This window comes from Pangasianodon hypophthalmus, chromosome 16, assembly GCF_027358585.1.
Source record: "Pangasianodon hypophthalmus isolate fPanHyp1 chromosome 16, fPanHyp1.pri, whole genome shotgun sequence".
Taxonomy (NCBI): Eukaryota; Metazoa; Chordata; class Actinopteri; order Siluriformes; family Pangasiidae; genus Pangasianodon; species Pangasianodon hypophthalmus.
Window position 1 is genome coordinate 21,634,534 of NC_069725.1, and position 11,769 is coordinate 21,646,302.

General features: G+C 35.2%; 1 long non-coding RNA gene across 1 annotated transcript; it reads left to right on the forward strand.

Annotated features, from left to right (window-relative positions):
- The first annotated feature begins 702 nt into the window (after positions 1 to 702).
- LOC113530300 (uncharacterized) lies at positions 703 to 2,573 on the forward strand. Its single transcript, XR_003403132.3, has 3 exons — positions 703 to 835; positions 1,667 to 1,744; positions 2,118 to 2,573. It is a non-coding gene; the product is annotated as an uncharacterized LOC113530300 (long non-coding RNA).
- The last annotated feature ends 9,196 nt before the right edge of the window (positions 2,574 to 11,769 follow it).

An 11,769-nucleotide genomic window follows, 5' to 3' on the forward strand; every position in this document is an offset into this window, starting at 1 on the left:
TTGTTATTTTACAAATATTTATATGTAATTTAAGAAAGCAGGAAAATATTGTATAAAATATAGTAATTTCTGTAAAAAAAAAAAAAGAAAAGAAAAAGACAGAAAGAAAGAAAGATAAATGTAATTTGTCATTCATACTAAAATAACAGTTGGATTGTTAATTTTACAGATAATGTCTGTAATTTTACACACACACACACACACACACACACATATATATTAACAGTTATGTGGCAGTCCAGTTCTTGGGAAAGGTGACTTGGAACTGTGGCGGCATAATTGTGGTGATCAGTTTATAAGATAGAATGAAAAACATATGCTGGAGTACTCAAAGAAGCCAATATGCGTGGAAAAATGTATTTAATAGGCTGCTCTATCAAAAGAGTAAACACAACGTCAAGCCAATTATACTTAGAATACTTAATTATACTTTTCCTAAGTACATAAAAAGTAGATTGAAAGTATATTTTCTTTGATTGAAAGTATCTTATTTTTGGTTCAAAAGAAGTGCAGCAATAGCACACACACATTTGTTATATTGTGAGGTATGAGTCACTGACTCTAACCACTGGCGGAAACGTCTGTCACCTTATTGGTTGGAACAGGGAGTAACCATTCTGAGTGTTTTGATTGGCTGGCGTGGATAAAGGGGTGGAGCGAGAGCAGAACAAAAACACTGCCTTCGGTGCCTTCCTTGTGCAGAAACAGGCAAAAACGGCACGCTCCTTTGTGGAACAAACTTTCTTCAGGAAATAAAAAACATTGTCATCATTTTACAGGCAGCTTTGTCGACTGAAGATGAATAGACCTAGACAGACACAACGCATTCGCGAAGGTAAGAGGATGAATCATGTGCATGGTTTGATTCAGAACACGAGTGAACCTGCTTCGGTCTAACTGCCCCGGGATGGATAACTGCCCCGGGATGGATAACTGCTCCGGGATGGGTAATTGCCCCGGTATGGGTAACTGCCCCGAGATGGATAACTGTCCCGGTATAGGTAACTGTCCCGGTATAGGCAACTACTCCGGTATGGGTAACTGCCTCGGTATGGATAACTGTCCCGGTATGGGTAAGTGCCCCGGTATGGATAACTCCCTCGGTATGGATAACTGCCCCCAGTATGGATAACTGAGCCTGTATACTTAACTGCCCCGGTATGGGCAACTGCCCCGGTGTAGGTAACTGCCCCGGGATGGATAACTGAGCCAGTATACTTAACTGCCCCGGTATGGGCAACTGCCCCGGTATTGGTAACTGCTTTGGTATGGGTAACTGCTTTGGTATGGGTAACTGCTTCCCTATGGGTAACTGCTTCCCTATGGGTAATTGCCCCGGTATGGGTAACTGCCCCAGTATAGATAACTGCCCTGGTACTCTTAAAAATTGTTCTTCAGTGCTTTGGTTCTTTTAAAATGGTTCTATCCGCAACCCATTATGTAGAACCATTAAGGGTTTCTACAGAGGGACACATTACTGCACTTCAGGCTGTTTCCTGTTTCGGTTACGGTTCATTTTGAAGTGTGTACAGAGAAATGCCACCTAAATGATATTCATCATGTGTTTGTCTGGATACCTTAATTATTCCTTTGATATCCGGTAACATCATGCATGGTGGATGGATGCTGAATTCCCCAGTAATCAATAATAGGTGTGTTCTTTTAGAGTCTGCAGACTCCTCTGTGTGTTTGGCAGTTCTCAGGAGGATGCTCCAGAGCATTTTCGCCTGTAGAGTCTGTGCAGGTTTGTGTCACTTTGTTTTAAGGAATGTGCGGTAAAACACAGCTGCAGTTTTATGACTAATGGCTCAACTGTTGAGAACCTATCTGTATTTGAGATGGTTAATAATAACAACTATAATAATAATAATAATAATGATAGCAAAATATGTGCATAAATTCAGTACCTATTTTATACCTATGATGTTTAGATCCTTTATATAGGCTATGTAATATACATATATTAATACTTCATACTATATATATATATATATATATATATATATATATATATATATATATATATATATATATATATATATATATATAAATATGTGTGTGTGTGTATATATTTAATATGTAATAGTATTTAATATGTCCAATTTCTCTGTTTCTAGGTATTGTTAGACCCCCAGTGGAGGAGACTGAAGCAGCAGGACCCCAAAGCTCAGTGCGTCCCTTCTTCTCTGAAACACCTCCACCGTCATAACAGCAGCATCAGCACCAGAGCCGTTTTATTCGCCATATATATTTACATGTGTTGGGAATTTTTCTTGGTGTTCGGTCACAACACAATACATTCAACACAGTTTGCAACACACACATCACAGACAAGACAGCATACAACACAATTGCCATCCTAATATCCAAATATTGCACCGTAAGCAGACATTTGGAAGTTTCAGTTGTCAGTTATAGATGTAGATGTAGATGTAGATGTAGATGTAGATGTAGATGTAGCTGTAGATGTAGCTGTAGATACAGCAGCTGAATGCAGTTCAGAGTGATACACAGTGATACACTATATCACTATTGAGTGATAAACAATAAATAGAAATAGCAATGATGTAGTAATGACAATATTTAATAACTAATAATATATTTAATAAACAGTTATATGTATTATTATTATTATTATTATTATTATTATTATTATTATTATTATTATTATTATTATTATTATTATTATTATTCACATAATAGCCTGTCTTCCTGGAAGAGAAAAATTTACACAGTTTAAATAAAGTACATGAATTTACTGTCTGTGTATTTCTACTTTTATTCCCCAACCTTATTTTGTGAGACATGTAATATTGTGAGCCAAACATTAAACAGTAAAGCAAATGTACTAATATCCAAATGTACAAAAATATTAACACAAACAAAATGCCTAACAAAAATGTTAGAGAAACTTTTTTTTCCTGTGTTAAAATCAGTTAATTATATAGCTTTTCAAAAATGGATGTGTCCTTAAACATGCAGTTTCTCAAGTGTGCAGAGTGCGATGCAAAATACTTGTGCAAAATGCTTATTATCAGTACACTTATTATCCTCAGAAAAGGCAAAAATCAAGGTTTGCTTGTTTTGAACCAAAATGTAGCGCTTCAACCGAACTGCAAATAAAACAATAAAAACTGTCAGCGCTAACGTTGTCTCTCACTCCGACCTTCACTGGCTTTTACAGATAACACAGATGTGTACATTTCTGCAATGTGGTGTTTTTGTTTTAAATAGTTCTTTAAAAAATAAAATAAAATAAATTTAAAAGGTCGAAATAAAATGTAAAATTTACAGCAAGATTTAGCTTTCCACAAATATGTATCTATGTGTATGTGTGTGTATATACTGTATATACATATATAAAAGTTTTATATATATATATATATATATATATGCATACACAAGTGTGTGTGTGTGTGTGTGTGTGTGTGTGTATATATGTACAGAAGTATTTGGACAACGACAGAGTTTTTGTGATTTTGCCTTTATACACCACCAGAATGGATTTTATATATATATATATATATATATATATATATATATATATATATATATATATATATGTTATATTTGTAATTTATAGTATTAAAATAATATTATATTTAATATAACACATTAATACGTACCTAAAGTTAGTTTCTGTATATATATATATATATATATATATATATATATATATATATATATATACATATATACATGTATATATATAAACTAATGTTAGGTAAGTATTAATGTGTTATATTAAATATAACATTATATACGATATATACGTATATTATACTATTATTTATATGTATATATTATACATATATTCATTATACTATATATTACAAATATAACATTATAACATTATATTAATAATATATATATATTTACGTAAGTATTAATATAATACCTACTACCTAATACCTAATACCTACTATTAATACTTACCTAAATTTATATTTATGTATATTTATAATTTTTATTCAGGAGAAGGTGTCCATTTCTTCCGCACGTCTTCGCTAAATACGCACACGTGTGTGTGTGTGTGTGTGTGTGTGTGCGTGTGTGTGTGTGTGTGTGTGTACTGTGTATATATAATAGAAGGTGTCTATTTCTTCCGCACTACCACGCGATTTATAGCCACTGCCTGGGTCTCAGTATTGCATTTTAAAACAACCTGCATGGAAAGCTTATATGATCGAAGTTGTACTTTTAAAGGATATCCATATACACAGTGTCTGCCCCCGCAGATGCGTTATTGTGCCCCCACCCACCCATTAAAAGTGAAAACATTTCCGCTAAATATTTCTGTAAAACGAAATAAAAACAAAAATCAAGGAAAAAAATTAAAAAATAAATTAACACACTCTGTCAGTCATTTTTAGGTGACGTCACACTTGGGGACGCGTGCAGGTGGTGCTTGATCTACGACGTCATAATAAGCGCGCGCACTGAGCAAGTCAGACAGCGTTGCGTTTATTATCAGAGAAAAAAGGATGTAAGGAAATGGCTGCACGGTGCTGCCGCTTCGCAGCCTCCTCCAGCTCCTCCAGCAGCTGAACAGGGAGGAAATAATGGCACTGCCCAGCCCAGCCCAGTCGTTTTACAGCGGCAACCTGCCTGCATTTTCAGTGGTAGGAAGCGTTCATTTGTCTCCACTTGGTATCGCAACCCAGACTGGATTGAATACAGTGTCGAGGTTGTCACGAAGGTGCGAAACAATTCTTCAGCTCGCAAAAACAATCACAGCCAATCGAGAGGAATCGGATTATCCAGCACGTCCTCTCAAAGCACCACACACCTGATCGCAATGCTCCACAGAAGACAGGCGCAGCTGCTTCAGCTAGTGTTTGAGTAGGACTTGCACAACTGAGTGGAAGGACACTCAGAGAAGTACCTCTATTATTATTATTATTATTATTATTATTATTATTATGCAAAATACTGAATGATTTTGGAGTATGTCTGAATTTATTCGGTAAGAGTATCCAGTCTATAGCCTATTTTCGTTTTCACCAATGCTCTAATGACGCGCACAGTGCAGTGTGTGTGTGTGTGTGTGTGTGTGTTTGCACGCATGTTTCGGGACTGGAGTTTAGTTGGTGCTCGTGTGTTGGTTGTTGACGGCAAACTCATATTATCAAGCACAGACAGAAGTTTGTGCCCTCACATTAAAAAATCAGAAAGTAAATCACACTGTCTTTACTCTTCCCCAAATCTCACTACAGTCTCAATACAGGCCTCAGTGTGGACAAGCGGGATATATCTGAACTAAGGCAACAAAAAAATTCATTTTAGTAATTTTTATCTCGACTTTAGAGCTCCTTAATTTTTAACTTTTACTTGCTTGTTTGATTTAGTTTTCCTCTGGATGCCTGGTGCATCTGTGTGAGCTCTGTACTTTGCAATGGTTCTAAGTTCCTTAGGCAGGTATCTCGCGCCATCTGCTGGATAAGAGCCTTTCCTTACTCAAATCAAACTGCTTACTGAAGTCATTCATACCCAGTTAGCTCATTACAACTGAATATACACTATATATGTGTGTGTGTGTGTGTGTGTGTGTGTGTGTGTGTGTGTGTGTGTGTGTGTATGTATGTATGTATGTATGTATATATATAAACAGCTTCCAGTTTGGGTTAGAGCTACAGATATATATATATATATATATATATATATATATATATATATATACATATATATATATATATGTATGTATGTATGAGAGAGAGAGAGATACACATACATACATACATAAAGTCATAAAATCTTAAAAATCAAATATATATCTAAATGAGGAATAAAAGAGAAGTAGTAATTGCATTAACAGTGACCCAACATGGCAATTTGGTGATGTCTGTATCTTTTTATTAAATGCATTAAGTGCAACTATTTATTCTGTATATACAATACAATGTTTGGAACTTACATTATTAATCAGTTTGTCATACAATGCAGCTGATGGATGAGTGAGACCGACAGGAAACATTTATTTTAAACAAATAAATAAATAAAAACTTGAATACAAGTATATGGAGGGCAAATGCACCCTCTGCATCCTCTATATAATCCCTTAAACCAAATTCTTCTTCAAAAATGAAAAAGAAGTTAAAGCAGCCGAGAACAGATAAAACAGGTGTGTATCTTTCTGCTGTGGTTGCAAATCTGTAATGTTTGAAGAAGTATAAATTAATAAATGTAGATGTCGTGTAAGAGTAGATGTTTCACCAAAGTTCATGTTTTCATTCATTGAGCCTGTAAATTAGCCTTTTTTTTGGAGAATGTAGGCCTATAGGTCTAATCATATGTCGTGAAAATCACAAACTTTACGCATGAAGCGCTCAATATGTTTATTACATTTATAAATTGTTTATTACATTTTGATTTTATTCAAACAACCTAGTGGTACAAGTGGGCGTGGTTAAATTACGCTGGTGCAGGACGTGACGTACAGAGCATTCCAGTGAAACTTTTTGTTACGTAGAAATGCGTCGCGTGCTTATGACGGAAAATTTATATTCAGGAGCAAATATTTACTGTGTAAGACACCAGGACTGTAGTTTGAGCTCTAAACCAACATCACACACGCAACATGTTAAATACAGCACATACAACAAAAATAATAAAAATAATATTTTTTATATATTTATTTTAAATAAATAAATAAATTCTGTCTTCATTTCTATCAGAAACGAAAAGCACCACCAGATAATGTAATGTCACCTTAATGTAGGGGCAATTCAGATACACTGGTACAGTGTTTGAATTTCCACCTCGTCTTAGCTTTCTTGTCCAGTCTATCTTATTCCTCTTACTCCTCTGCTTTATTAGGTTTTTCATAAAAACATTATTTCATGCACATAAACTCAGCTACAATTAATCAATTCATCTTTTTTTATTAGTTATGGGTGTATCATGCATCCATTATACCCCATCACTTTTACTCACTCTACTTATTGTAGCTTATATTAGGACTGTCCCAATTAACCCAAACCATCTGAAAAAGGATTAAATTATAAATATATTATTTTAACTAAATATATGCTCATTTTGTTACAGTAGCACATTTTATATATATATATATATTTATTTTATATCTATATATATATATATATATAGAGAGAGAGAGAGAGAGAGATAAATATATGTAATATATGAATGATGACAATTTTATAACCTTTAAAAAAAACTAGCCAAAGCATATATATTTCTGTCTGAGGCTGACCACGCCCCTTATATGATGTCACGCTAATTAAGTCATGTTAATTCTATCAAGCATTTCCACTTGAGCACCATTTCCACAGGAGCTCAGCAACATCAGGTTTGACTTTCACTTATCAGCTCATGTTAGAAGTAGTACAGAAAAAAAGTTTTAAAGATTCCGAATTGATCCAGACCTGACTGTTTTTTTTTTTGTTTTTTTTTTTTACGGCGTTTGTCCAGCAGGTGGCGCCAAATGAACACTATGAAATGATAAACATTGCAAAAGGGGAAATGAATTATGAAGAGTTTCCATATGATCATCCACCTGCGTGTGCATTCATGTGTGGTGAAACCCACAAGGTTTACTGGAAAGTGTTATCATGGATTGTAATTTTTGAGCCTATGAGCATTTTTGATATAAACCTTTGGTACATTTTGTATTTATACTTATTAAGACTAGCTTTTGAACTTCTAAACCCATAAGTCACAAAAGGCTTGAAATATGAGTTGAGGTTATGTAATATAAAAAGCCATGCCTGCATTTTTTTCCCTCTGTTATTTCCTCTTTTTGACTTTGTGCCTCATGTTCTCTCTCTCTCTCTCTCTCTCTCTCTATTTGGTTTGAAGCCAGGACTCCTGTGGTGGTAGAACAGAAATGAACTTGGATTTTCACAGAGCTGGCTTTGTAGCATTGGCCAATTTCGTAGCGAATGTTATCAGTGGCGAGGGAAGCTTCATACCAGAACACACAAACAAAGCTCTCATCCGGGTGTCCAGAGCCCAGCTCAGTCTTAAAGAATCCCCTTTTGGCTGCATGGAAAAACTTTCAAACTCCATACTCATGTACATTTATCGTCTGTGTCATAGAGTCAAGTCTAGAATTACTGAAGAAGAATTATTATTCTTCCTGAAAATAAATTAAATTGAATATAAAACAGCACATGCCCTGAGTGATATACTGAACATAATCAAATGGGGACACTACAAAGTTTCTAGCATTTTTTATTAGAATAAAAAGACTTGTTTCAAAATTATCAGCACTCTCCAATTAATTCAGCCTCCCATGCAGAGAAATAATCTATGCATATTGTGTTTGCACATGTGGTTTTCTACTCAGACCATGAGATTTTATATTCTTTAGGGGTGCCAATAATTTTGCCATATATGTTTTTGAGAGAAAATACCATTGGCCAAACTAAAGTATAACTCATTGAAAGTGAGAGCAAATATAGATAGATAGATAGATACACACACACACACACAGTATGTGTTTTTAATATATTCACTGGCCATTTTAATAGGAACATCTGTACACAATCAGTCAATCATGTAGCAGCACAAGGCATAAAATCATGCAGATACAGGTCAAGAGCTTCAGTTAGTGTTCACATAAAACATCTGAATGAGGGAAAATGTGATCTTAGTGACTTTGACCATGGCATGGTTACTGGTGCCAGACAGGCTGGTTTGTATATTTCAGAAACTGCTGATCTCCTGGGATTTTCACACACAGCAGTCTCTAGAGTTTACACAGATTGATGTGAAAAAAAAAATCCCCATCCATAGTTTCAGTTCTGAAAGAAACTCTACAGCGAATGTGCTGTAGATCATTTGTCATTCATATTGAAATGCTTTTCCGTTCACCACAGCCTTCCTGAGTTACCATAGCCTTCCTGTCATATATATATATATATATATATATATACATATATATACATACACACACACATATATCACTTAATGTTTTCCTGTGTCACTGCAATACATTTTAAGTAAATACTGCCACATATACACCATTTCTGACAGCCTTGCTTCAAAATGTGCTGTAACATGGCTAAAAAAAAAACAACATAGTAAATTCCCATTTCAGCTCCTTCACTAACACCACATTCCTCTCTCGTGTACTTTTTGCTGAGGGCATCTCTGTCATACACAATGTTTGCTTTCATTTCAGATGGAGGGATATAAATGAGTTGGGGGGGAGGGGTGACCTAAATTCACATGAATCTAAATTCACAGTGGCTCTCTCAAAGACAGCATCCCTTCAGCTTATGATAGTTGGTCTTTGACATGCCAGAATAGTGATGAATGAATGGTCCGGAATCACGCTCATTTTTCTTTTTTCCTCCTCCTCTGGTTCTTTCCTCTGCTGTAATCCTTTTTGCTTTTCAGCTGTCATGTTAATACTTTAAACCTTTTCTTTCACCCCTGTCTCTTGTCTTAATTTTTTTTTAAAGTGTGTGTCACATTTCATCGTTTTCCTAGGCCTGCTTTTTTTATCTACCAGTTTTCTTTATCACACATTTTTTTCTTTTTTTCTTTTCCAGAAGCAAACAATGAAATGACTAATATCACTTCCTTATAAAGCAGACCCTCATTTCCTTTTGATACACGTCATAAGTGTTAGCGTGTGTGTGTGTGTGTATGTGTGTGTTTGTGTGTACACACTAGAGACCTGCTGCTCATTATAGTCCATTCAGAGTTTTGCCCCAGTGGAACAGTGCTTACTGCAGGCCTGGCCCCGGGCGATAGTGACTCCCCCGGGAACAGCCGTCATAAATCCCTCTGCCTCAGACACACACACTCAGTAAGACCTGATTCAGGAACAGCCTCCTCCGATGACACAGTCCTGAAACACACAACCCCCATGAGAGCACAGAAATGGTCTCAGATCAGCAGCTGATGATAATTCAGTTTGCAAACGAGTTGGCTCATTTAGGTGAACATTTAGATCTGGCTTGATATTTGGAGAGCCTGTCTTTGCAAATAAAGAGGAATCAGTGTTCTGTATGTCTACTGCTTTTAATCAGATGTAGTGGCACTTTATATAGATAAAAAATATTTAAAATAGTGTAACATGTTTGAATCTCACTGGTCGAGGCAGCATGAGGATGGGGGTCTGATTTTACTGCTGGTATAATGATGATGATGATGTACAACATGAAGTAATAATAATAATAATAATAATAATAATAATAATAATAATAATAATCTTCAGTGTAAAAGGTGTGTGATACATCTTAAAATACAGGTTTAATTTTGCATATTTAATATCATTATTGTTCTTTACAGTGTGAAGTAAAAACAAAAAAAACAAAATGTACTCAAAAATAGTCAGATAATAATGAAAAAATAAATAATAGCAGTAACATAAAGAAGAAATTAATAACACAATACAATACAAAAATGTGTAAAAATAGAATAAAAGTACAATAATAAAAAGAATATAAAAGTAATGTAAACATAACATGCCAGGAAGAGTAATGTAAATATTTTAAACTAGGTAAAAGATAAAGTAAAAAATATATAGTGTATTGGAAAGATGAAATAATCATGTCTTGCTGTTTAACAAGCACAATGGTGAGAATATCACTATTATCAGTTGTCTTGAAAACAAACTGCAGTGTTACTGAACAAAGAGTAATCTGACAGACAAAAGAGTGCACATGGTCTGATTGCATCGTGGACCTGAGGACAGGAATACCCTTCACAGGAAGCAAAATTCCTCGTATAAATCTATCAGAGAACTGTCACTGCATACTATTAAGGCCTTCGAATGGAACCACATCAGCTTATGAACTGTTCATGACATCACACTCAACAATCAAGACAGAAAGAATCGTGCAACAAGGAGCAAATGAAAAACTTCAAGGGGAGTTCCTTCCCGTGGAAGATAACGCCTTTTGGAAAGCAATGCCAGAACTTAAGGATGCTGCCAGGCACTTCCCGAAAGATCCAGCTCTTAGTGGTGGTCTGAGCCAACTCATCTGACTCACTGAAAGGAGCTGGAACTCCCAGTTTCAGCCTGAACCCCTTCTTCAACCTAACAAGGCCTAAATCACTCACTACAATCCACTTACTCCTTAGGTTTAAGGATGCTGCAGAGAGGCTAAGCTAGAGGACAAGTAAAACAAACAATTGCTCAGGGATGTCAGTCAAACTGGAACAAACAGCAGACATTGTCTGCATATGAAATTCACTCAACTTTTAGTAAGATATAGACCTTATTTTTCAAAATAGTATTCTGAACATCCTCTTTATTGGAGACATCTGGCAGAGTTAAAGGGAACACAGCTAGTGCAATTCGCATCATGAAAACAAACAACAGACATCTTGCATCAGAGTAAAACTTCCAAGACACAAAACTCTCAAGCTTGAGATGATATTCTGGCTTGTTCTCTGCAGAACTAAAAAGTGTCGAATGTGGAATGAATAGTGGGGATGTATGGATCCCCACACACACACACACACACACACACAAATATTAACTGATAAAAAAAAAATAAGTAAGGTTGCAAATCTGAATAGACAGAAGCAGAGAGAGAGAGAGAGAGAGAGAGAGAGAGAGGCAGAGTGTGTGCATTTTTATTAGTAGTAGTAGTATCATTATTATTATTATTATTATTATTATTATTAAAAATATCATTATAATAAAAAATATATTGCTATAAAAAGTAATAATGAGTCCTTTTATTTGTGTGTGTGTGTGTGTGTGTGTGAAACGTATAGTGAAGTAATGGTAGACCGCGTTTCACTCTGATTCGTTTTCGTGGACAGTGTTTATAGTGGAAAATGCAAATG